The sequence below is a fragment of the Pseudophryne corroboree genome, chromosome 3 (genome assembly GCF_028390025.1).
Source record: "Pseudophryne corroboree isolate aPseCor3 chromosome 3, aPseCor3.hap2, whole genome shotgun sequence".
NCBI classification, from domain to species: domain Eukaryota; kingdom Metazoa; phylum Chordata; class Amphibia; order Anura; family Myobatrachidae; genus Pseudophryne; species Pseudophryne corroboree.
In genome coordinates, this window is record NC_086446.1 from 643,898,888 (window position 1) to 643,926,092 (window position 27,205).

Here is a 27,205-nt window from a genome sequence, read left to right on the forward strand (position 1 = left end):
GTAAGTAACTCTTTGCCACATTGATGCCGGCATAGGTCCGATGTGGTGGGATATATAGTATGGAGGCGGGTAGGAGTGAGATACCAGCGTGAATAGAGCTTATAAGCGTTGTCTTTTATACGTACAGAGATCGAGCATTTCGATACTGCCTGCTTAATTTGAGACCATTCTGCAGGAGTGAGTTCTTCGCCTACATCTTTTTCCCAGGCCAATTCATGGGCTTCTTTGGGGGGTTGGTTGTGAGATAGGAGTAATTGATATAGAGAAGATATGAGTCCCTTAGAAGACTGATGGTGACGACATAGAGATTCAATGGTTGACATTGACGTAGTTGAAGGAGGGCGCTCGAGCGAGTGATAAAAATGTCAAATCTGTAGAAATTGATGGAAAATCTTATGGGGAAGATTAAAACGGGATTGTAAACTAGCAAAATCTGGAAAGGTGTGGAGATGGGCGATATCTAGAGGGAATAAGAGGTTGTGGTTAGTCCATGACAAAAACTGATGGTGATCCATGCCTGGGGTGAAGGCAGGGTTGTTCCAGAGAGGGACCAAAACTGGATGAAGCGAACGAAGTTTGTAGAAACATGTGCAAAAATCCCAGATGGATAATGAGAACTGTACAGTATGGAGGAGGGAGACAGAGGTCGGTCAGTGAGAGGGGGGGCACCATAAAAGTGTAGAAGGAGAATAGACAGAAAGTGTGTGAGCTTCAATAAACGTCCATATTTTCTGATTTGGAGGGGCATGCCAATGTATAGAGGAAGATAAATGGACAGCTCGAAAGTATTTAAGGAGATCAGGGATGCCCACACCCCCAGAGTTTTGATGTTTCTGTAATATACGTATTTTAAGCCTTGGTTTCTTACCTGCCCATATAAAATTTTAAATCTCACGCTGTAAATGTTTGAGGGTCGGTGTTGGGATGTGAATAGGGAGTGTTTGCCAGAGATATAATAAGCGGGGAAGAATGTTCATTTTGACCGCCAAAGTGCGGCCAAACCACGATATGAATTGTTTGTCCCAGACTGAAAGGTCTTGTCACGATCCGGGTATCTGGACGCCATTTCTTACCCATCAGATGCCTCCTAAGGCTGGCTCAGCGCTCCAGGACCGGATCCCATCTGTTATCCTAATGTTCACATTCCTGCATCTTCTCCTGTCTCTCTGAGACGCTGTCACAGCAACGCCTTATTACATCTGGCATGGCGTCTCCCGCGGCCTCCGCCGCCGTCCCTGAGCTTCTGCATGCAGAGTGTCAGAGTGGCGATTACGTCAGCCGCGGCCTCCGCTGTGTCCGCGTGCTTGGATGTGCACTTGTCAGCCTGGCGTCTCCTGTCTCCAGTGGCCGGCGCCGCCATTACTGTTTTCATTACCACATGGATTACAAACCAAACTTCCCTCCAAGTGTCTGCATGGGCGCAGCCATCTTGGATTCTGTCAGCTGATCATTTCCTCCAATCTGTTGTCAGTATTGTTAATCTGCATAATTGCCTAGCCAATCCCTTCCTTGCTGCAGGTATAAATACACTGTGCCTGAGCAAGCAAGGCGTCAGTGCTTTGGTTGTCAAACCTAGTTCCTGTTTGTCTCTCTCCTGTGATTGTCTTCCAGGTTCCAGCTCCTGTCTCAAGACTTCCACCATAGAGACCCGCACCAGCATTCCACCTGCGGTGTAGCCTGACTCTCCAATCCATTGTGGATTCATCTGTTTCCAGCTACAACATTACCTGCTTCCAGCTCAGCTTCCAGCAGAGTATAGCTTCCCTTAAAGGGCCGGTGTCCTTTCTACACTTTACCACTCTCCACCGGTATTATTATTTCTCCGCTCTCAAGTTCTACATTTCAGTTCATATTTCATCGCTCCCAAGTTCATTTATTATTTAACTAGTTCCAGCCAGTATCCACTCCGTGCTAACAACAGTCTGGTTCCAGCCAGTATCCACAGCAGCTGTTTTATCTTCAGCAACCCAGCTTTTCCTGGAACACCAGCTGGCACAATCCTGGGTTATCTCCATTGCTACAGTCGGGCCTGGTAAGGACTTTCCATCTAGAAGATCATAAGAACTATCTCACACTACCAGTGCCCTGTGGCTCCTGCCATCCTGTAGTACCCAGGAACTGTATTTATTCTTTGCTGACTTTTACGTTTTCTTTTACTGCTGCTGTGTTGCGGAGTTGTCATAATAAACATCATTGACTTTTATCCAAGTTGTCGTGGTCACGCCTTCGGGCAGTTATTATTCATGTTACTTACATGTCCAGGGGTCTGATACAACCTCCCAGGTTCCGGTACATCTCAGCCCCTACAACTGAGGCTGCCTCCCGTCAGCTCAGGCCCTCAGTTGTGACAGTAAGCACTGACCTAATGAATCCAGCCGGAGACCAGGATCAAGCGGCCAGGCCGATGCAAGAACTGGCAGCCCGACTAGAACATCAGGAGGCTGCACAGGGCCACATCATCCGCTGTCTCCAGGATCTCTCTACTCGGCTGGATGGGATTCAGACAACTCTCCGTGGATCAGGCGCGTCTGGTGCGTCAACCACAGTGACTCCAGCTATAACCCCACCCACCTTACCCATTTCTGCTCCACGTCTTCATCTTCCAACGCCAGCAAAATTTGACGGATCTCCAAGATTCTGCAGGGGATTTCTCAACCAGTGTGAGATTCAGTTTGAGCTACAACCTGGCAATTTTCCCAGTGACCGTACAAAAATTGCCTACATTACTTCTCTTCTCAGTGGCTCAGCCCTTGATTGGGCATCACCGTTATGGGAGAGGTCCGACACCCTGCTATCTTCCTACACTGCCTTCGTGTCAACATTCAGGCGCATCTTCGACGAGCCAGGCCGGGTAACCTCAGCTTCATCCGAGATTCTCTGTTTACGCCAGGGGTCACGTACTGTAGGACAATATCTGATACAGTTCCAGATCCTGGCATCCGAACTGGCATGGAACGACGAGGCCCTGTATGCTGCATTCTGGCATGGCTTATCTGAGCGTATTAAAGATGAGTTAGCTACCAGAGACTTACCTTCTAAGTTAGATGAGCTAATCTCACTCTGCACGAAAGTTGATTTACGTTTCAGAGAGAGAGCAACTGAGCGTGGAAGATCATCTGCTCCAAAATCTTCTGCTCCTCCTCCTCGTCAACTGTCACCATCTAAAGATGAGCCCATGCAACTTGGCCGTTCCCGTTTAACTCCTGCTGAGCGCCGAAGACGTCTCTCCGAGTTTCTCTGTCTCTATTGTGCAGCTCCGTCTCACACCATTAATGCCTGTCCCAAACGTCCGGGAAACTCCAAATCCTAGCTCGCCAAGGAGAGGGCCGGCTAGGAGTAATGATCTCCTCTCCATCTCCTCAAGATTGTAATCTCCCAGTCTCGCTTCAAGTTGCTCAACGTTATCGGAACATCATTGCCCTCCTTGATTCCGGAGCAGCTGGGAACTTTATTACCGAAGCCTATGTTAAACGGTGGTCCCTACCCACCGAGAGACTTCCTTCGTCCATTTCTTTAACTGCCGTGGATGGCAGCAAAATTTTTGATGCAGTCATTTCTTTAAGGACTCTACCAGTTCGTCTGAGAGTGGGAGTTCTTCATTCCGAACTTATTTCTTTTTTAGTGATTCCAAGAGCCACACATCCTGTGGTCCTGGGCCTTCCATGGCTCCGTCTTCACAATCCTACAATTGATTGGACGACTACGCAAATCCTGGCATGGGGTTCCTCCTGTGCTGAGACATGTTTGTTTAAAGTATTGCCTGTCTGTTCTTCCTCCCCCAGGTCGTCTGATGTTCCACCTCCTCCATATCAAGATTTCACGGATGTGTTCAGTAAAGCTTCTGCTGATATCCTTCCTCCTCATAGAGAATGGGACTGTCCGATTGATCTCGTTCCAGGGAAGGTTCCACCTCGAGGCCGAACTTATCCGTTGTCTCTGCCTGAGACGCATTCTATGGAGGAATATATTAAAGAGAACCTAGCAAAGGGGTTCATTCGACCTTCTTCTTCTCCAGCCGGCGCAGGCTTCTTTTTTGTAAAAAAGAAAGATGGTGGTCTGCGGCCGTGCATCGACTACAGAGGTTTGAACGACATTACCATCAAGAACCGTTATCCTTTACCCCTGATTACTGAGCTCTTTGACAGAGTTAGCGGAGCTACCATCTTTACAAAGCTGGACTTGCGAGGTGCATACAATCTCATCCGGATCCGTGAGGGTGACGAGTGGAAGACCGCCTTTAACACCCGTGACGGACATTATGAGTACCTCGTCATGCCCTTCGGATTGAGCAATGCTCCAGCTGTCTTCCAGCATTTTGTCAATGAGATCTTCAGAGACATTCTATACCGTCATGTCGTGGTCTATCTAGACGATATCCTCATTTTTGCCAACGATTTAGAGGAACATCGTTTTTGGGTTAAAGAGGTTCTGTCCCGTCTCCGTGTCAATCATCTCTATTGCAAATTAGAAAAATGCGTCTTTGAAGTCAAGTCCATTCCGTTTCTAGGGTACATTGTGTCCGGTTCCGGACTAGAGATGGATCCTGAGAAACTACAAGCAATCCAAAATTGGCCGGTACCCTTAACCCTCAAAGGGGTCCAGAGGTTCTTAGGGTTCGCCAACTATTACCGAAAGTTTATACGAGACTTTTCCACCATTGTGGCGCCTATTACTGCTTTCACTAAGAAGGGTGCTAACCCGTCCAAGTGGTCTGAAGAAGCCATGCAAGCATTTCATCTTTTAAAACAAAGGTTCATCTCTGCGCCTGTTCTGAAACAGCCTGACATCGACTCTCCTTTCATCTTAGAGGTGGATGCCTCCTCCGTTGGAGTAGGAGCGGTGTTATCTCAGAGGGCTAAAGATGGCCATTTACACCCTTGCAGTTTCTTCTCCCGGAAGTTCTCCCCAGCTGAGCGCAACTATGCCATTGGCGACCAGGAGTTGCTAGCCATCAAGCTCGCTCTAGAAGAGTGGAGGTATCTGTTGGAGGGAGCTTCTCATTCAATCACCATACTTACAGACCACAAGAACCTTTTATACCTGAAGGGCGCACAATGTCTCAACCCTCGTCAGGCCAGATGGGCACTTTTCTTTTCCAGGTTCGACTTTAAACTCCAGTTCTGTCCGGGCTCTCAGAATCGCAAGGCCGATGCCCTTTCCCGCTCATGGGAGCAAGAAAATGAGTCAGAGTCTTCAGACAAGCATCCTATTATAAATCCGTTGGCATTCTCCACGGTAGGGATGGACTCTACGCCCCCATCAGGGAAAAGTTTTGTGAAGCCGACGCTAAGGAAGAAGCTCATGCATTGGGCCCATGCTTCCCGTTTTGCCGGACATACAGGTATCCAAAAAACCCTGGAGTATATCTCTAGGTCCTATTGGTGGCCAACTCTGAAAAAGGACGTCTTGGAGTTTATTGCATCTTGCCCAAAGTGTGCCCAACATAAAGTATCCCGCCAGTCGCCTGCGGGGCAACTGGTTCCACTATCCGTTCCCCGTCGACCATGGACCCACTTGTCGATGGATTTCATTACAGACTTACCCATGTGCAACAAGTTCAATACCATCTGGGTGGTAGTTGACCGGTTCACCAAGATGGCACACTTCATTCCTCTCACCGGTCTTCCGTCAGCTTCCAAGTTGGCTCAAGTATTCATACAAGAGATCTTCCGACTCCACGGTCTTCCTGAAGAAATTATCTCAGATCGAGGAGTTCAATTCACAGCCAAATTCTGGCGAAGTTTATGTCAAGTCCTCCAAGTCAAGCTAAAGTTTTCCACGGCTTACCATCCTCAGACCAATGGTCAAACCGAGAGGGTGAATCAGGACTTGGAGGCCTTCCTCCGCATCTATGTGTCCTCCTCTCAAGATGACTGGGTTCAATTACTTCCCTGGGCCGAGTTCTGTCATAACAACCAGTATCATTCTTCATCTGCTTCAACACCATTCTTCACTAACTTTGGATTCCACCCTAAAGTTCCTGAGTTCCAACCGCTTCCAGCAACTTCTGTTCCCGCAGTGGATATCACCTTGCATCAGTTTGCCAATATCTGGAAGAGCGTACGATCAGCTCTGCTCAAGGCATCGTTCAGGTACAAGAAGTTTGCGGATAAGAAGCGTCGAGCAGTTCCTGCTCTCAAGGTGGGTGATCGGGTATGGTTATCCACAAAGAATTTGAGGTTAAGAGTTCCCAGTATGAAGTTTGCACCTCGCTATATCGGTCCTTTCAAGATTGAACAAGTCATCAATCCTGTTGCTTACAGACTCCAGTTGCCTCCCTTCTTAAAAATACCCAGGACATTCCATGTTTCCCTGTTGAAACCGCTGATCTTGAATCGGTTTCATTCCTCACTTCCTCCAACTCCGAAAGTCCAAACTCAACGAGGCGTTGAGTATGAAGTGGCCAAGATCCTGGACTCACGTCACCGTTACGGTCAACTACAGTATCTTATTGACTGGAAGGGTTACGGCCCTGAGGAACGTTCATGGACCAATGCTTCTGATGTCCATGCTCCTGCCTTGGTCCGGAGATTCCATTCCAAGTTTCCTCAAAAGCCAAAGAAGTGTCCTGGGGCCACTCCTAAAGGGGAGGGTGCTGTCACGATCCGGGTATCTGGACGCCATTTCTTACCCATCAGATGCCTCCTAAGGCTGGCTCAGCGCTCCAGGACCGGATCCCATCTGTTATCCTAATGTTCACATTCCTGCATCTTCTCCTGTCTCTCTGAGACGCTGTCACAGTAACGCCTTATTACATCTGGCATGGCGTCTCCCGCGGCCTCCGCCGCCGTCCCTGAGCTTCTGCATGCAGAGTGTCAGAGTGGCGATTACGTCAGCCGCGGCCTCCGCTGTGTCCGCGTGCTTGGATGTGCACTTGTCAGCCTGGCGTCTCCTGTCTCCAGTGGCCGGCGCCGCCATTACTGTTTTCATTACCACATGGATTACAAACCAAACTTCCCTCCAAGTGTCTGCATGGGCGCAGCCATCTTGGATTCTGTCAGCTGATCATTTCCTCCAATCTGTTGTCAGTATTGTTAATCTGCATAATTGCCTAGCCAATCCCTTCCTTGCTGCAGGTATAAATACACTGTGCCTGAGCAAGGAAGGCGTCAGTGCTTTGGTTGTCAAACCTAGTTCCTGTTTGTCTCTCTCCTGTGATTGTCTTCCAGGTTCCAGCTCCTGTCTCAAGACTTCCACCATAGAGACCCGCACCAGCATTCCACCTGCGGTGTAGCCTGACTCTCCAATCCATTGTGGATTCATCTGTTTCCAGCTACAACATTACCTGCTTCCAGCTCAGCTTCCAGCAGAGTATAGCTTCCCTTAAAGGGCCGGTGTCCTTTCTACACTTTACCACTCTCCACCGGTATTATTATTTCTCCGCTCTCAAGTTCTACATTTCAGTTCATATTTCATCGCTCCCAAGTTCATTTATTATTTAACTGGTTCCAGCCAGTATCCACTCCGTGCTAACAACAGTCTGGTTCCAGCCAGTATCCACAGCAGCTGTTTTATCTTCAGCAACCCAGCTTTTCCTGGAACACCAGCTGGCACAATCCTGGGTTATCTCCATTGCTACAGTCGGGCCTGGTAAGGACTTTCCATCTAGAAGATCATAAGAACTATCTCACACTACCAGTGCCCTGTGGCTCCTGCCATCCTGTAGTACCCAGGAACTGTATTTATTCTTTGCTGACTTTTACGTTTTCTTTTACTGCTGCTGTGTTGCGGAGTTGTCATAATAAACATCATTGACTTTTATCCAAGTTGTCATGGTCACGCCTTCGGGCAGTTATTATTCATGTTACTTACATGTCCAGGGGTCTGATACAACCTCCCAGGTTCCGGTACATCTCAGCCCCTACAACTGAGGCTGCCTCCCGTCAGCTCAGGCCCTCAGTTGTGACAGGTCTGATCTAATGGAAGCCAGCAATCTTGGGAAGTTAGCAGCAATAAGCTGGCAATATGATTTCGTGAGATAGATACCCAAGTATTTAAGTTTTCTAGGTTGCCATCGAAAATGAAACTCAGCCCGTAACAATAGGAGATCTGAATGTGGAACATTAATATTCAGAAACTCCATTTTATCTGTGTTGATGTTCTAGTTTGAGTATTGACCGTAGGTGCGAGCTTCATCAAACAGAATCGGAAGGGAAACTGTAGGATTAGTCAGTGTCAAGATCACGTCGTCCGCATATAAAGCAATCTTATGACCTGAGCGTCTCACCGTGATATTTGCCTGTGATATTTTCATTCAGTCTGATCTTCGCGGCCAATGGTTCCATGATGAGGGCAAACAATAGGGGAGAAAGGGGGCAGCCTTGACGAGTGCCGTTTTTAATTTGAAAGGGTTCGGATGAAAGGCCATTAACCAAAACCGATGCCGAGGGGTTATGATAAAGGGAGTTAACTCCTTGAAGGAATACTCCCTCAAATCCCATAGTAGAGAAAGTCTGTTGCAAGAAAGGCCAAGCTACTCTGTCAAAGGCTTTTTCATCGTCGAGCGCCACCACCAAGGCCGACAGCAAGCGGTTTGAAGCTATATGAATGAGGTTTATTAACCGCCTCGTATTGTCGGAGGCTTGCCTATTGGGAATGAAGCCCACCTGATCTGGATGGACTAAGGATGGCATATAGGGGCGAGTCGCTTGGCAAGAATCTTTGCAAAAAGTTTGAGATCAAGATTCAGAAGAGAGATTGGTCTACAGTTTCCAAGCTCTGTGGGGTCCCTCTGGGGTTTTGGGATGACTATTATGTTGGCCCCGGTGGTGGCATCATCGAGCGAACCACCCTCCAACAGCGTGTTGAAAAGGGGGCGAAGCATGGGAAGTAGAGGTTCAGTAAATTTTTTATAGTAGAGAGCAGTGAAGCCGTCAGAGCCCAGCACCGCAGAGCAGCGTAGTGATTTAATAGCTGCTCTAATTTCCTCATTGGTGATTGCTGATTTAAGAGTCTGAAGCTGAGTCGCAGATAATTTTGGTAGAGAGCAGGAGTTCAAGTAATGGCCAGATCTGGAGTCATAGCAGTGGCATCATGGGAGAGATTATAAAGTGATTCATAAAACTGTCGGAATTGTCACGTAATTACCTGGGAGTCGTGAGTGGTACTGCCGTTGAGGCATGTTAGTGTGTGAATACGATTACGGGTGCGTTTGGCACGGAGTTTGCGGGCTATTAGTGTGTCAGATTTATCAGACTTTTCGTAAAAAGTTTGTCGAACCCACAATAGTGTCTGAGCCACTTTTTTCGAGAGAATTTGCGATAAGTGGCCTTTGACAGCTGAGATCTTCAAATAGGTGTGGCGTTTGGGAAACCTGTGGTAGAGGTCAGTCAGGGAGGCCAAAGATGTTTCAAGTTTCAATATGCGAGTCCTTTCCGTTTTTTTGTGTGAGGCTGCCAAGCTGATAAGGGTACCGCGGAGGGTAGCATTATGGGCTTCCCACAAGGTGGGAGGGGGAATATCAGGGGTAGCATTGATGCTAAAGAAATCTGTGAGAGCCGTGGTGAGATCCACAACATTGGACTGTTTTAAAAGGAGAGATTCATTGAGTCGCCATTGGCAAGTAAGTTGGGGACTAATTCTATGGCTAAATGATCGGACCAGGGTATAGGGAGAATATGAGCACCAATAAGATTCTGGGTGGTGGAACGATCGCTAAAAAAATAATCTATCCGAGTGTTTAGATCATGAGGGGGGGGAAAATGCGTATATCCCCTTGCAGCAGGGTACTGAATTCTCCAAGCATCGTAAAGGTCATTAAGGGCAAGTTGTGTGAGAAGCAGCTTAGAAGCTTTAGCATGCATAGGGGGAGTATGGGAGGAGCGAGATCTATCAAGTTTGGAATTCAAGATGGTATTAAAATCACCTCCTATTATAGTGATTCCGCGGGGAAGCGGGGCAAGGCGATTGAAAAAGGTGGCGTAAAGATAGCCCTGTTGTCTATTAGGGGCATACACTGAAGCTAAAGTGATTGGGGTCAGGTTATATGTCCCTGTGGATCTGAGATAGTATCGTGTATAGTGATAGGTGAGTTTTGGTGGAGCATAATCGCAGTGCCACGTCTTTTTGCATTCATAGAGGAGTAGAATACGGTTGGATAGTGTTTGGATGAGAGTGAAGGATGAGGAGTTTTGAGGTGGGTCTTTTGTAGCATGATTATATGAGGTCGACGGTGGTGGAAACTCTGAATCACCATGGCCCGCTTAGTGGGGGAGTTGAGGCCGTTTACATTAAGAGTCAATACTGACAGCTTCATGGGGGGTCAAAATACATTGGGTAAAGTGGAAAAACAGAGTAACACCTCGACTGGCTAGAGAGACAAAAGAGAGGTCCACCACAGAGGCCAGAGAAGTGGAGAGGGAAAGGAAGAGAAAAGAAAGGAAGAAGGCGACCTACTCCTAAAATAGGGACAGGTCTGGGGTGAAAAGAGGGAGTGTCACTAAGACACGCCTGTCTTCTGGAGGCATGGGTGACAAAGAACAATAAAATACACAAGGTACGGAGTACGAAAAACATACTAGGTAGTTGTGGACATGAGGAAAATGGCAAGAGTATATACAGAAGTGTGGACAATGAATATGCTAGATGCAAATCAGAGTTGCAGAATACACTGAAAGCTAGGAAAATAAAGTAGAGCAAGGAAGCGAAAGACAGACAGAAACAACTGTAGGCCTGGAAGAAACAAAGTTAAATGTATCTCATAGTGAGACAAATAACAAACATAGAAGTGAGAAATGGAGTACAATAACTATAAAGTAGGTTACAGTATAATATCAGATGTGCTCCAATTATAGAGCCAACTATAAAGAATGAAACGTCAAAACTTTACAAATAGAGCAATAAGTAAAGAACAAGTTATTACTGTCAAAGTTGCTGAACAAGGATCAAGGTATAATGTTTTATAGTAACAAAACAGTCAAGCCGTGATTCAATCATGGGATGGTGTCACAGGCGTGCGAGCAGGAACAGCCTGATACCGGCATATTTCCGGAATTTCGTCCAGGAAACCAAACAGCTTCAGTAGTTCATAGCCTTGGGCTGGGGTCTTAACAATGTGAGTCATGCCGTTTCTAGTAACCAAAAGCTGAAAAGGGAAGCCCCATTTGTATTTGATGGAGTGGGTTCTCAGAGTTTTAATGACATTTAGAAGATCCCGCCTATTCTTAAGTGTTGACGGGGCCAGATCTTGGAACAGTTGTAGTTGGGACCCTGAGTAGGAGACAGTCGAGAGTCCTCTAACAGCGGCCATGATCTGTTCTTTAACTTTAAAATAATGTAAGTGGAGGATGACGTCCCGTGGAGGCTGAGTGGGTGATGGTTTGGGATGGAGGGCTCTGTGAGCTCGGTCTAGGTGTAGGAGATCAGTAGAAATACCAGGAACCAGGTGGAGAAACAGGCCCTCCAAATAGGCAGGTAGAGAGTCGGTAGACTCCGTTTCCGTAATGTTGCAGGTGCAGATGTTGTGCTGCCGGTTGCGATTTTCAATGTCCTCAAGATGGTCCTTATAGGACTCCAGGGCCAGTATTTACTAAAAATCCGAGTTTGGCCGATTTGTGTTATTTTTTTCTAAGTCCCAATCCGGGAATTCCCTAAGCAGAAAACTCGTCAGTGTCTGGTCTATTTGTAATGGTTTGATTGGCAAAGTTCAGAAATCCGAATGAATAGACCATCGGTCAAACGCGGCTGTTATTTCATACAATACGGGCATTCACTATTCATTCGTATTTGGGTGTTAGTCTCTGAGTGCTCAAGTGCGGGTCTGTTTTTTTCCGATTAGTTAAAAAAAGCAGCAACAAAATAGACCTGCTTTTTCCAGTCGAGTTTGGATAACCATGCACGGATCAGTGAGATCTGTGCATGGTTATCTATGGGAAAGGGTCTGTTTAGTGTAAAAACAGAAAAAAAAATTGCGTGGGGTCCCCCCTCCTAAGCACAACCAGCCTCGGGCTCTTTGAGCCGGTCCTGGTTGAAAAAATATGGGGGAAAAAATGACAGGGGTTCCCCCATATTTAATCAAACAGCACTGGGCTCTGCGCCTGGTCCTGGTTCCAAAAATACGGTGGACAAAAAGCGTAGGGGTCCCCCATATTTCTGAAACCAGCACCGGGCTCCACTAGCCAGGTACATAATGTCACAGCCGGGGGACACTTTTATAGTGGTCCCTGCGGCCCTGCATTACATACCCAACTAGTCACCCCTGGCCGGGGTACCCTGGAGGAGTGGGAACCCCTTAAATCAAGGGGTCCCCCCCTCCAGCCACCCAAGGGCCAGGGGTGAAGCCCGAGGCTGTCCCCCCATCCAAGGGCGGCGGATGGGGGGCTGATAGCCATGTGTAAAAAATGTGAATATTGTTTTTAGTAGCAGTACTACAAGTCCCAGCAAGCCTCCCCCGCAAGCTGGTACTTGGAGAACCACAAGTACTAGCATGCGGTGGAAAACCAGGCCCGCTGGTACCTGTAGTACTACTACTAAAAAAAATACCCCAAAAAAAACAGGACACACACACCGTGAAAGTATAAGTTTATTACATACATGCACACCTCCATACATACTTACATACATACCTATGTTCCCACGAGGCTCAGTCCTCTTCTCCATGTAGAATCCTTGGGGGACCAGTGAAAAAAATTATACTCACATAATCCAGTGTAGATTGTGTCCAATGTATAATCCACGTACTTGGCAATGCAAAAAAACGGAAACCCGACCACGCACTGAAAGGGGTCCCATGTTTACACATGGGACCCCTTTCCCCATCTGCCAGGACCCCCCCTGACTCCTGTCAAAGAGGGTCCCTTCAGCCAATCAGGGAGCGCCACATCGTGCCACTCTCCTGATTGGCTGTGTGCTCCTGTAGTGTCTGTGAGGCAACACACGGCAGAGATACAATGTAGCGCCTATGCGCTCCATTGTAGCCAATGGTGGGAACTTTGCGGTCAGCGGTTGACCGAAAGTAACCTCACCGCTGACGCAAAGTTCCCACCATTGGCTACAATGGAGCGCATAGGCGCTACATTGTATCTCTGCCGTGTGCTGCCTCACAGACACTACAGGAGCACACAGCCAATCAGGAGAGTGGCACGACGTGGCGCTCCCTGATTGGCTGAAGGGACCCTCTTTGACAGGAGTCAGGGGGGTTCCTGGCAGACGGGGAAAGGGGTCCCATGTGTAAACAAGGGACCCCTTTCAGTGCGTGGATCGGGTATGCGGTTTGTTTTTTTGCCAAGTACGTGGATTATTAAAGGACACGACACACTGGATTTAGGTGAGTATAATTTTATTTTCAGGTACCCTGGAATCGACGTCGAGACGTGGGCCGAGTCGGCATCTGAACATAGGTAAGTATGTGTGTGTGTCGGAATGTATGTAATAAAGTTGTACTTTCAAGGTGTGTGTGTCCTGTTTTTATTTGGGTATTTTTTTGCAGAAGAACTATAGGTACCAGCGGGCCTGTTTAACCCCCACATGCTGGTACTTGTGGTTCTCCAAGTACCAGCTTGCGGGGAGGCTTGCAGGGACTTGTAGTTCTTGTGCAAAAACCAATATTCTTTTATTTTACACTTGGCTATCAGCCCCCCATCCGCAGCCCATGGATGGGGGGGACAGCCTCGGGCTTCACCCCTGGCCCTTGGTTCCCACTCCTCCAGGGTACCCCGGCCAGGGGTGACTAGTTAGTGATTTAATGCCAGGGCCGCAGGGACCTATATGAAAGTGTCCCCCGGCTGTGGCATTATCTCTCTGACTAGTGGAGCCCAGTGCTGGTTCAAAAAATACGGGGGACCCCTACGCTTTTTGTCCCCCGTCTTTTTTGCACCAGGACCAGGCGCAGAGCCCGGTGCTGGTTGATCAAATATGGGGGAATCCCTGTCAATTTTTCCCCCATATTTTTTCAACCAGGACCGGCTCAAAGAGCCCGAGGCTGGTTATGCTTAGGAGGGGGGACCCCACGCAATTTTTTGCAGATTTTTAAACACTTTAAAAACCTTTTTAAGGTACACAATGAAGCCCTGCACGGATCTCACAGATCCGGCCGGGATTTCTTGTGTTTTATCAGGCAGTGTTTTACTCATCACTCCCGTAAAACACTGCCTGATATTACGAATCACATCGACATCGGAAAATACGAATTGTGAAAAGTCGGCAGCTTAGTGAATGACCGTATCAGGATTCAAAAAGTTGCAGTAAAATGCACCCGATACCATTCGAGTTCAAACACCCTTCAAAACGGCCAAAACACGAATCTTTGTAAATATACCCCCAGGTCAGCTCTAAGATCCGTAAATTCCTGGTCCATGACGCTCTGGTATTGGCAGATCTCATCCACCTTCTGCTCGAGGGTGTCTGTTCTGGAGCCAAGATCAGCGAGTTCGGATTTGAAATCTGCCAGGGCCGACCTCATCTCTGAATCAATTTGGTAACTATAGAAATCACTTCATTAGCCGACAGTGGGGCATCGGTAGTAGACACGCCAGCCATGTTTGAGGTGTCTGTGCCAGTAGGCAGTTGTTTCAAAGGAGTACCGTTTTTTCCCATGCTCTGAGGATACTGGGTTTGGATGGGGCAGGAGTCTTTCGACGCTTTTGTGGCATACCATGCATGGGGCCATGTACCAGAGCAGATAAGTCCAAGTGTAGTAGGACAAAGCAAATAGTATGCGGCTTCCCTCAATAATAGAGTAGAGTAGGCACGGTCACACGTATATGAACGCTGTGGCGGAAACAGACATTAGTGACCGCAACGTGCGTGTTAAGGCCTTGGATAAATTCAGGTCATCTCACGAGTCAAGGGGTGTGCATCCCGGTGAAAGGCAGGGGGAGCACATATAGTTAATGAGCAATGGGGAGGTACCAGGGTGAGGGAGATTGGTGTTCCGTGCACAATTGTGGTAATAAGAGACATGCTAATGGCCCTATCCGGCAGTGTCCAGCTTCTGCCTATGGGCCAGCAAAACTACAGTGCCGGGATAGGTATATCACCCCTTGGTGACCCAGTAACTGGGGTTTTCCCCTTTAGGTGTACACCAAGACAGGAGAGTAGGGGAGTAGTGTAAAGTGTCCCCAAGTGTTATACACTTTGCTCATCAGAAATAGGCAAACAGGCACTAAGGGGGCCACCAAGGAGGCACGCTGAATACAGCTGTCACTGGGGGAGTGATACAGAGGAAAGTACGTGTTGGGGCCGGGAGCCGTCAAGCAGCCACTCACCAATATATAACGCCCACCGGGAGTAAGCCTGGTCCAGTGCAGGGCTACAGTAGAGGGTGGACAGTACCAGGGAGGTTGTAGGAGAGAGCACCTCAGAGTTCAGGCGGCGACAGGTGATCCCGCCGAGCTCGTGCTGGGCTGGAGGCGCTACTTGAGGCTGATGTGTAGGCCGCAACCCGCAGAGACACTGCGAGAGTGTCTCCCAGCTCCGCTGACCTCATCCGCCTGTAGACAGGGTATTCCGGGTGCCCACCACAGCAGAGGGCCACTCAGTCCTGTGATTAAGAGAGGTGAAAAGGGCAGCCGGCCGGGAGCTCCCCAGAAATGCTACCTCTCAGTATGCCGGCTAGGCCACGCTCCTTTAATTTTCATTTTTATGGAATGTTATACCATACAAAGATGTTTAAAATGAGACCAAATCTCTAGCTCAATTAGTTGAGCTGCTAATGCAATTTTTAAAAAAAAGGTAACAGCAGCTTTAAAGGCATATAATGTAACTTCAAAACCGTTGAACATAGCATAAGATTTGGGGGATTTCTTTACACCCATGGCAGCATTTATAATACCAAATTTCATCACAATCTGAAACTGTCAGTCTGAAACCTGTGTTGATTTGGTGTTGAATAACCCTACCACAACTACAGCCATTCTGCGTGCGACTCATCTTAAGGAACCAAAACACACTACAAGTAGATTTATAGGTCCTGCCTGTGTTTACATAACGTTGGCACAGTGGCTATTTTTATTAGTTAACCATGGGGATGGATGAGGCTCTTAAAAAGTTATTTTTAAAAGTTCTGGTCATACCTCATAGGAGTATACCACAAGTCATGCCCCGGTCTCTATATGCAGGACGGCTGAGCAGAGCGCCACGAGGGGGAGCTCCTCGGCCTGCCTCTGTCCAACTTTGCGCTGTGCAGCCGAGCAGAGTTGCCCATCAGGCCATTGCCCCTTCTGCCATTTTCCAGGAGTGCCAGATGGCCAGTCTGGCCCTGGCTAATCATGTCTTATTGTAGGATTTTTTTTCTTTATACATCAAGATCTAAGGCCATTGTCTAACAATCCATACAGCTGAGTCTCTTTACACGCATATAATACTTGGCGTCTACTGACTAGATCCTCAAGGACAGGTTTGTAAGTCAAATTCATATACTTGCACTATCAAAGTAATGTCTCCATTTTTCTGCTTTTGACATATTTATACAATTAATCCCTATGATAAATAGTTTATGCCTATGAATGTGCTGTTACTAGAAGCTACAAATCAAACCTTACTGAATCATCATTTAAGTCACACACAAAAAATACTTTCTGCAAACTTTTTCCACTTTCTTTCCAGATTGTCGTCCACTGAAACAAGGCATTTTTGGCATCTGCCTCTGCTTATCTTCATCGCAGGACACTAAGCCTTTGGAGCTACATACAAGAGCAATTGTACTTTATTTAAAAACGTTTCCAAGTTTTTGGTGTATTTTTAACTAGTGAACTTTTGAAATACTATGTTACATCAATATTATTTGGATTGAAAGGTGTTTGCATAACAGATGTGATACAGACATTGAGATCTATAAATTAGACTCTGAAAATACTAGTTTTGGCATTACGTTAATGCTGCTATTTTATTATGTTGTTCCTTTGTTGTTTCCTTTCAATGATCCGTTTCTATTTATTTCACTTTTAAAGCAAATCTGTCATATAGGAACAGCTTGAAAGGCACTATAAAAAGTGTAAAAGACATTTGTATTCCTCCAATGAGTTATGCTGGGTACACACTGGCTGATATATCGGCCGTTCTATTGAATGGCAGATATATTGCTGGCCCGTCGACCAGTGTGTGTACCAACGTCTGTACACACACTGGTGTGTACCAACGTCTGTACCCTGTAGCCCAAACGATGACCAATATATCTACAGATATATTGGTGCATCGTTATGTGTGTGCCGACCACCCGTACACATGCTGCAGGTTCCGTCGGAGATTGACGGCTGAACTGGGCTGGCGCATGTGTTTTCATAGCTAGGCTGCATAGACAGAGGGCTACTCTAAACATGTGAAAGCATTGCTGCCATGCTGGGTGTCCCCGCGCATGTCAGAGAAATGGCTAGTAGATGCCTAATTCAGCATGGAAGCGTTCATATACTGAAGCCCTGTGAAGTGTGCGCACGCACAGCAGCCGCACTCTGTGTGTGCACGTAGGGCGGGGTGTACTAAACGGAAAATGCTGTAAACTTCCGCTTACCGCATTTATCTAATGTACTAAACCCCGGCCGGCAGGTCAGCGCTGCGGCGGGGTTCTCCTGCTTTTGCTGGCGATACCCCATAGAAGCCTATGGGCTTCTCTCCACAGAGCTGCCCATCGTCACCCTGCGCATGCGCAAATTGACTCTCGGGGCTGAATCCCTTTGTCAATAGTACATCCCACCCACAGCGAGATATGAAAGTATCTCACTTGTGCGAACGCCTCTGCCTGATTGAAAGGCAGAGGTGTTCACGGGGTGGAAGGGGGCATCGCGGCGGTGTTAAAGGGACGTCGATTCGGCATTTGGGGAGGGCGCGGGCCAGACCATTTGCAGGGCTAGGCTGCGTAGGAAGAGGACTACCCTAAACATGCGAAAGCATCGCCACCATGCAATGCTTTTACATGATGGCAGGGGGGCTGGATCCGTCATGCAGGGTGGACTTGCCCTTTCCTGGGCGTTCCCCCACATCTCAGGGTAATGGATTGTAGATGTGTGTTTTTAGCACATCTACAATCCATGCTGATTTAGGTCCATAGTGCAGCATGCTCTCTGCCAGTGACTGCACTTTGAAGGATGTAACCACTGAATTTCATTATTCTTTATATGGTAAATACAGTGTCAGTACAGACTGACATATTAGCAAGATCCTGGTGTCGGTGTGTAAGCATAAGCACACATTAAAGCAGAGTCATACATAGTCATGTCTGGGGTGCTGACTTGCTAGCTTCCAGACTTCAGTCTTATAAACACATTAGCCACTTGTGACGTGAGGACTGCTCTCCTCAGCTGGACTGCACGGCATCAGTCAATCGGATGAGCCTGAAGAATCAAAGCTGCAATGAGCTGACAGCCACATGGGCTCCATCACAGCGTTGCGATTCCCCATGGTACCATTTACAGCCATGCTGACTGCGCAGTGTGTGCAGTCTGTATTCTATGCACAGGTGATTAACAAATGTAGAATCATAACCATTCATATTAAAACCATGTCCTTTTTTTATTATAAATTTCTGCAGATGAATTTACTGGAACTTGATGTCATCCAGAGATATTTCTCTCAATGTGCCAATATGGTGAGTGGAGGAGGATAAGAAAAACATGCCACGCCATGTAATAAAACGCAGATGGACAATATTTATCACATACGACAGGTTTTCTATGGCAAGTCGGGAAATCATTTAAAAATGTAACCTTAGAACTGGAGCTAAATCCTGCCTAAATGAAATAAAAAATAAGAGTAACATTTCCCAAGCCAGTAGAAGTCCGCCCATCGCACAACATAAACGTTTCCAGGTTCTGCTTGATTCTGTTACTATTTGATTTAAAATAGTAGAGGAGGTAATATGTGGGAGCGATCATGCTACAGTATGGAGTATCTAATATTTGATTTCTTCTCTTCAAAATCCATCATATAGTTAACATATATTAACACGCATGTCGTATGTTTGGCACAAAGCCTGACTATTTAGTGAAGAGATGTTGGGCCTGATTCAAATGTGGTACCTCCCACTCCCGTCAGCGATCTCACCGTCCGGCAGCTGTTCAAAAGTTGCTGTTGACGGGCGCGACAAGTTAATTTCAGCTCGCTAACCCGGGGGTTGCCAGCTGAAATGCACATAAAGATACCTGTTTGGGCACCCAAAAAGGGGCTTTTCATGCTCATTACTTCAGTCAGGTTTAGGTGCTTTGAGTGTAATGGGTGCAATCAGAGCAATAAGTTGGGGCATTTGAATATCGCCCCACACTCTCCTGTCACTTTAGATGGGAGATCAGCGGTGCGATAACATTTGAATTCCCCCCAATGTCTGCTATATTTACGAAATGGTGGCTTACTTCTTGGTGAGTTGGAGCTGAAAATTTAAAGTGACACGATGTTAGAGCCACCTTCAATTTTCAGCTCCTACTCCCCATGAAGCAGCGGCCATCCCGCTGTGTTTTCACCTGGGGGTTACTCAGATGATCAATGTTTCCGCAGAGTGATCAGAAGATGCATTCTCGGATGCAGCAGTGGATCACAGAAGCTTGCAGGAAGTGTATATTTTCACAATCCGCCTCCAGTGGGGGTGGTCTTCAGGTTGCCGCCTGTCGGAATCCCGGCGCACAGTATACCGGCGCCGGAATCCCGACAGCCGGCATACCAACACTTTTTCTCCCTCTTGGGGGTCCACGACCCCCCTGGACGGAGAATCGCGCGCCACCATGCCCGCAACGTGACGAGCGTAGCGAGCCCGCAAGGGGCTCATTTTCGCTCACCACGCTTTCAGTATGCCGGCGGTCGGGCTTCCAGCGCCAGTATGCAGGTCACCGGGAGCCCGGCCGCCGGCATACCCTATTACACCCTCCAGTGGCATTAGCTTTTTTACACACAGTAGCTGTCCAAAGATATAGCTGCTGAGTGTACTACGTCCAGGCCCTCTGTATCTGCTAGTAGCGAAGGAACGAAAGCTGCAAATTTGAATTGAATACGCAACCGTATGGCATCACTGTAGTGCCGAGAGAGTTAACAGAGCAAATTACTCCCAGTATCACCCAACCTGCATTCAGCTCTCATGAGCCACTTACGAAACTTGTCAAAGACTAAGGATGTGCTAATTTGGCCTCTGCAGAAAGGATTCTCAGAGAAAAAAAATAACACATCGACAATTCAGACATGTCTTTTGATAATTCCATTAAAAAAAAGGCTCAAGTTCAGATCATGGGACCCCTTGGGCTAGCATAGTAAACTACCTCGGAACACTATCCACGCAGAAATCTATTGGGAATAGTAACTTATGGTGAGCAGAGCGGAGCAACCACGTTGCCCAAAGTGTAGTGAGCAAAGCAAGCGTAGGAGAATACGCGTTTTACTGTTCTGAACAACTTTAACGATGTTCAGAAGCAGTTTATTTATGCTAACCTAGGGGGTCCGATGTTTTGAACTTGAACCCCCCAAAAAAAAAATCATTACCGTACATATATCTTTTTTTTTATTTTTTTATGGAATTGTACGGTCAACAAATATTGGTAAGAATGCAAATTATTGATTATGAACCAAAGGGCCTGATTCTGATTTGAAAGTAAAGAAAAAGAAAATCAAATAACTTTTTGTATCTGGAGCAAGAAACTTTGTTTCTTACAATGCAAGGGGAGCAAATACATTTCTATCTGTGCAGGGTAAATACTGGCTGCTTTTGCATGTAGCCCACAAATGTTAGACAGATTTATATTAACACTGCAATTGGACACGCCCCACCCAAATCTAAATCTCTTTGCTCATGTTACATCAGCTCCACCTGCTGTGCACCATGGTTTTGCCCAGGTGCACAGTTACTGTACTTGGTTTTTGTTTGTTTTTTGCTTTACTTTTTTTTTGCTTTAAAACCAACAAGGAAGGGCAGAGCTTAATGACATGGTTTCACATCATTAAACCCCCTCCCTCAAAACGGAGCCATGATTCCCCATGACTTCTTCACATACTGCCTGCTTTCCTATGAAAGCGGGCATGATGAGGGAGATCTAACCACTCTTCTGGAGGTGCGGGGGACTACCGGAAAAATCAGGAGTCTCCCGCAACTTGTGGGAAATAGGTAAGTTTGTTTTGCTAACAGCTGTCACTCTGTTGATTCTCTTCAGTTTGTTTACCTTCACTGGTCCAGAAAACTTAGTGGTAGGAAATGGAAACTGTAGCGAATCAAAGATTTTAAAAAGTCAAAATTTTTGTAAATTTGTCCGTTATATTAAATTGAAAAACTATTATGCAGATTCTAAGGAAATACTGACTGTGTTTAAACATAAATCAGGCCGATGGACCTCAACTGGAACATTTTCTGCTTTATTTTGTCCAAGTGATTGATGAACGTAGTGAATGAAAATGTTTAAAGGGCATATTTTCATTTACGTAGCCTCTCGAGAAGCTAACATGCATGGCTCTGCCAAAGTGACATTTAATGTACTGTACAATTATATCAAATGGCTAATTCTTTTAGTACTGAGAAGAGCTGGAATCGTTGCGATTGCTGTCAAAGTTACATGTGTTCGATCACCATATTATTCACTCTTGGACCAAAAGTCAAGTGTCTGATTTTGGAATGGTGTTGGAAACACTCGGTAGTTATGTAATTAGCTCCTTTTACATTTTGGAAGTATTTTTTTAGGAGAATATACAGTAATTATGCAGCTGCAGAAGCATGGCGCTTATTAAAAATGCTGACATAATCCTATAGGAATTGTAAAATGGAGGATGTATTGCCAGATTTGTTTGTAGAGAATAAAAAAAATCAATAGAAAAACACCATCTAAAATAATTTATGAATTCATTATATTTCCCACTTAGAAAATAAAAATAAAATGCAAATACTGTAAAACAGGCCTATACTTGTAATGAACCTGCTTCCTACACAAAGTTTAGGCTGACATAATGTTAAATCAATAGGAACCAGGGATATCACTAAGGTACAAAAGAAGGATGTGTGTCACTCGATATACAGGCTGTCGGGATCCCAGCACTCAGCATACTGGCGCCAGGATCCCAACCGCCGAGATACCGACAACTATTCTCCCTCTTGGGGTGTCCATGACACCCCTGGAGGGAGAATAAATAGCGTGGTGCACATAGCATGCCACTGTGCCCGCAGCGAGCCCGCCAGGGGCTCTTTTGCGCTCACCCCGCTGCCGGCATTTCGGTGGTCGGGATCCCGGCGCCTGGATTCCAACAGCTGGCCACTCGTACTACACCCAAGATGGATGCGGTACCATTTTCATAGTAGGAAAGGATGGTGAAAATAGGTTTAAATTGTTGGCATACAGGGGTGCTGAGAGGGTGGAGGGGCATGTACTAATCACCCAGGACAAGGTAGGCTGCTAAGGGGGTCATTGAGAGGGCATGGCTACTCCTCCCTTTATTTGGCCACACATACTTCAGTACACAGGCCTGTGGCCACTCTGGGCAGCCCTGATGTGCACATGCGCACATCATCTGTCAGGGCTGTAACTAGAGGGGGGCTAAGGGGGCATACGCCCCGGGTGCAGGATTTGAGGGGGCGCCAAGGAGTTACAGAGGAGCAGAGTTTTTTGTTTTGTTTGTTTACTGGCAATGCTGTGCTGCTCCAGTGAGATGCAGACAGCTCCCAGGGCAATGTCTCTGACCCACCTGTCTACCCGCAGCTGGCTCCGATGTTGTGCGGGTGAGCGTCCAGCACCTGGGATCTCTCCTATGTCAGCTACTTTCTTAAACTCTCTTCTTTCCCATGCAGTGCACCAACTAGAGTGCAGTGCACCGTGCAAGCTATAGAAGCGCACTGTGCTCCCAGTTAGCAGTATCAACCTCTGCTTTGCCTCCCAGATGGGGGGATTTGGTGTAGCTTATAGGGTGTAGTGTAGTGATGTAGTGTACCATATAGGGTATGCAGTGTAGTAATGTATTGCAATATATAGGGGCATGTAGTGCAATGATGAGGTGTACCATATAAGGGGATGTAGTGTAGTGATGTAGTTCAGCGTTTAGGGTATGTAGTATAATGATGTAGTGCAGTGGATATGGGAATGTAGTGCAGTGATGAAGTGTTATGATATAGTGCAATGTATGGGGACACACAGTGGAGCATTTAGTTGAACACGCTGGCAGGGCATGTGACACATATGGCATTTGAGGAACACAGGGAAATGTTGTCCAATAGTATCCCCTTTCTTCAACATTTTTGATAATCTGATTATTTAAGTCTGACAGGGTTTGTTTTTGATGATTTTTTTTTTTTGGTGGCGGGGGCATATTCCTGCCTTGCCCGAGGGTGACGAAAATCCTAGTTTCGGCCCTGCATCTGTTCATGGGAGAGGGACTGGGGGCATGTCCAGCACGGCCCTCCAAGTTAGCATGGAGTTACACCGAAGATGGGATGAGGTGGTTTGGGAGAAACTCTGAAGCTGAACGGAGCAGTAAAATGAGAGGCATTAGCTGAAGACACTGTGGACAGTTCTTGGAGTCAGATTGGAGCAAGGAGGTGTACCTCCTGGAGTCAGATTGGAGCAAGGAGGTGTGCCTAGAGGCTCATTGTACAATTCTGGATGAGTGAAGAATGGAGGATTGAGGCACTGAACTTGGAGGCAGTGTGGACAATTCTGGACTCATACTGAAGCAGTGAGGTGTGATTTGATGAACCAGGAGTCACAGTGGATAGATGTAGATATATTATGGAACGGAAACAAACTGGAACTGTAGAATCAAGGGAATTAGAGATACTAGAAGACCAGGAGGCAAGGATTTGTTATCCAGTAGGGAGAGAAGACATCATGGCAGTGATTTTCCTAAACAAGGAGATTTAAATAGTGTACCTAAATCCCAGGGTTCCTGGGACTGGAGAGAATGTTGCCATTTGGCTGCAGTTTTCAAAGATGTGATTGGCCGCAGAAAATCTAAAATATTGGCACCCATGGCATGGAACTGAGGTAGGTATAGCATTTTCCTGGAATTGACATAAGAGAGCTGTGGTCCTGGTCCAGCGAGGAGCATTTTCGCACAGCGGGTGATCAGATCCTAACTGCGCATGCACTGCAATGCGCACTCGGGTAGGACAACAACAACGGGAATCACCAGTCAGCAACGGGATGGTGCATAAAACCTGATCGTACGGGTGTTCGCAAGGTGATTGACAGGAAGAGGCCATTGGTGGGTGGCAACTGAGCGTTTACAGGGAGTGTCCAGAAAAACGCAGGTGTGCCCAAGTGTTTTCAGGGAGGGTGTGTGACGTCACCTCCGGCCCCGATTAGCCTGTTCTGATTGCACTGGAGGAGTGAGTCCTGGGCTATGCACAGACTGCACAAAGTGGATTTTCGCAGCTCAGCTACACATGCGATCACACACTTGCACAGCAAATTTACACTCCCCCTGGAGGCGGCGACTATCTGATCGTGGGACAGCAAAATTTGCAGCCCAGCGATCAGATCTGAATTAGGCCCCTGTTAAGCAGCACCCGTGGTCCAGTGTGTGGTTACTTCTTTTTTTTTTTTATCACATCAACAAAGATTCAAAATATCTTTAAGTAGTTAAATAATTCATTAAAAGATGATTATGCTAATTGGTAAATATTGAAAGCTTACTACTAGTTGATTTATATAATTGTTGCAGAAACTTTCAATATTCAGGACAATTGCCTTCAAATGTAATAACCGCTTAAATTTCTAAGGGCCTGAGTCAGAGGTGCACGCAATGCTGATAATAGACGCAGCGGAGCTATTGTTTTTGTCATTGTGCATCTGCCAAAGCCACACTGCGCACGTACTGCGAATTAGCAACTGTGAACGCACAGAGGAATTATTTGAAAAGTGAGTGACAGGTAGTCAGCATTTGGCGGAGGTAACAGGGGGTGGCTAGAAAAACACAGACATGTCGGGACAATTTTCTGGGTTTTACCTAAGCAATTCATTTGCAGCTGGAGAGGCCCCAGAGTCTTAAGAGAGCCACTCTGTCTGAGACAGTATTGGTTCCTCAGGTGTCCTATGGTCTGACCAGGCACGGCGCTTCTCGCTCAGCAAAGGGATGCAGAGCAGGTAGGTGCCAGGTTGAAGAGGCGCTTTCCCTGCTCTGCATTCCTACTGCTGCCGGCTGCTGCACCTGTCATACTGTATGACAAGCAGCAGCACCGGCAGCTTGCAGCGTACTCCCACACCAGGCATACCCTAATGCAGGCACCCCCCCCCTCACACAGGATCCCTCCTCCGCAGCCGATCTGTAAAATATATAAAACAACATGTGCAAGTTAATGTCTGCTCAGTCAGGAATTACTTTACAGACCAGGAGGATCACGTCTTCTTTGCTGCTCCCTGGCTCCACCTCCCCTATCTTCTAACCTATCAGAGCCCACCCAAGCAGTCCCTTGTACATGCAAAATGTGACTACATCAGGCTGCACATTCCCGCCCGCTCACACTTTCTTCCTGTGCCATCAGAGGAGCATTGGGTGCTGCACACAAGCCTCCAAGATGCTGCCCAGCCCAAATTGTTATTGGCAGCAACATTGTCACCACGACATGGCTGTCACTGACTCTGGAGGAGCAGTGGGACCAGACCAGCAGTCAGCCAGATCAAAGCAGCTACACAGCTGTAAGGTACCTGCTGATGCAGTTGCCTATAAAGGAGTGTGAGGGGGATGTGGGGTGCATTATATAAGTCTCCTGAGGTAAATTGACAGGAAACTGTAAGAGGGAGAGCTGTGTATAAGTGACATTACTACTGTTGGCATTATATGTAAGCATCACTGATAGTGTGGGCATTATGTGTAAGCATCACTGATAATGTGGCCATTATGTGTAAGCATCACTGATAATGTGGGCATTATGTGTTTAAGCATCACTGATAATGTGAGCATAATGTGTATAAGCATCACTGATAATGTGGGCATTATATGTATAAACGGCACGGATAATGTGGGCATTATGTGTATAAGCGGCACTGATAATGTGGGCACTATGTGTAAGCGGCGCTACTACTGTGTGTATTATAGGTAAGCAGCACTGATAATGTGGGCATTATGGGCCTAATTCAGACCTGATCGCTAGGCTGCATTTATGTACATCCTGCGATCAGGTCTAAATTGCGCATGCGTATGCACCACAATGCGCAGGTGCATCACAGGGTTACAAAGCGGTTCGCCTCTCAGCGATGGGTTTGTGCGAAGAATCCATTCACAGGGGCATTCGCAAGGAGATTGACAAGAAGAAGGTGTTTGTGGGTGGCAACTGATCATTTTCTGGGAGTGGTTGGAAAAATGCAGGCGTGTCCAAGCGTTTGCAGGGAAGGTTCCGTTCCCGAACAGGCTGATGTGATCGCAGTGGCTGAGTAAGTCCTGGGCTGCGCAGAGACTGCACAAGATCTGTTTCTACAGCTCTGCTACACATGCGTTCGCACACTTGCACAGCTAAAATACACTCCCCCTGTAGGCGGCGACTATCTGTTTGCAGCAGTGCAAAAATAGCCTGCTAGCGATCAGGTCTGAATTAGGCCCTATGTATATAAGTGGCACTACTACTGGGGGAATTATGTGTATAAGTAGCATTACTACATGTGGTGCAAAGTGAATAAGATTGTGCTACTGTGTGGCCACTCCCCTTCCTTATGAGACCACACCTCTTTTCTAGCATGTGTCTAAGGCATGCACTGTCCCTTTGTAAAGTATGGAAGGGTGCAAATTTATAGTTTGTAGCAGGGGCGCCGAACACCCTAGAAACGGCCCTGGGTCTGACCGTTGTGCATGGATGAGCAGCGGATGTGAGACGCTGGCAGTGGGCAGGGCCGGATTAACAATGGAGCGGGTGGAGCTGCAGCTCCAGGCCCCCCCAACACAATAGGCCCACAGCATCTGCTGTGCTGCTGCAGCCAGGATTTTTTTTCCCCAGCTACAGCAGCTTACAAGCTCTGCTCCCTCCTGCCCGCAGTCACCTGTATTGATAGTAGTAGATGGACTGCTACTGTCGGCCGAACGGCTCAAACACATGGGCAGGGGATGAGGGAACTTGGAAGGAGCGGAGCTACACGGGGTCCAGGGGGCGGGGCTACACAGGACACAGGCTGCCTGCTTCTCACATGGCTGCAGCTGCTGTGAGAGGGAGAGTTGAAGCTGCTGCACATCCAGGGACGGTCCAGTCAGTAAGACTACTCTATGCTGTAGTGTGTATAATGTAGAGGGAATTGTATGTGTGTGTGACTTCCATGTGTATGTATATGTGAGCTTCTGTGTGTGCTATGTGTGTGACTTCCATGTGAACTTGGCTGTGGCTGTGATATAGCGTGGG

At 47.1% G+C, this 27,205-nt stretch overlaps 1 long non-coding RNA gene across 2 annotated transcripts in view; it reads left to right on the plus strand.

The window, feature by feature from the left end:
* LOC135058116 (uncharacterized) overlaps positions 1-27,205 on the plus strand; it is a 120,212-nt gene that overhangs the window by 2,631 nt on the left and 90,376 nt on the right. For both annotated transcript variants that reach the window (XR_010244614.1, XR_010244615.1), the window contains exons 2-3: positions 16,543-16,637; positions 18,461-18,517. This is a non-coding gene — a long non-coding RNA (uncharacterized LOC135058116). The remainder of the gene's footprint in view (positions 1-16,542; positions 16,638-18,460; positions 18,518-27,205) is intronic.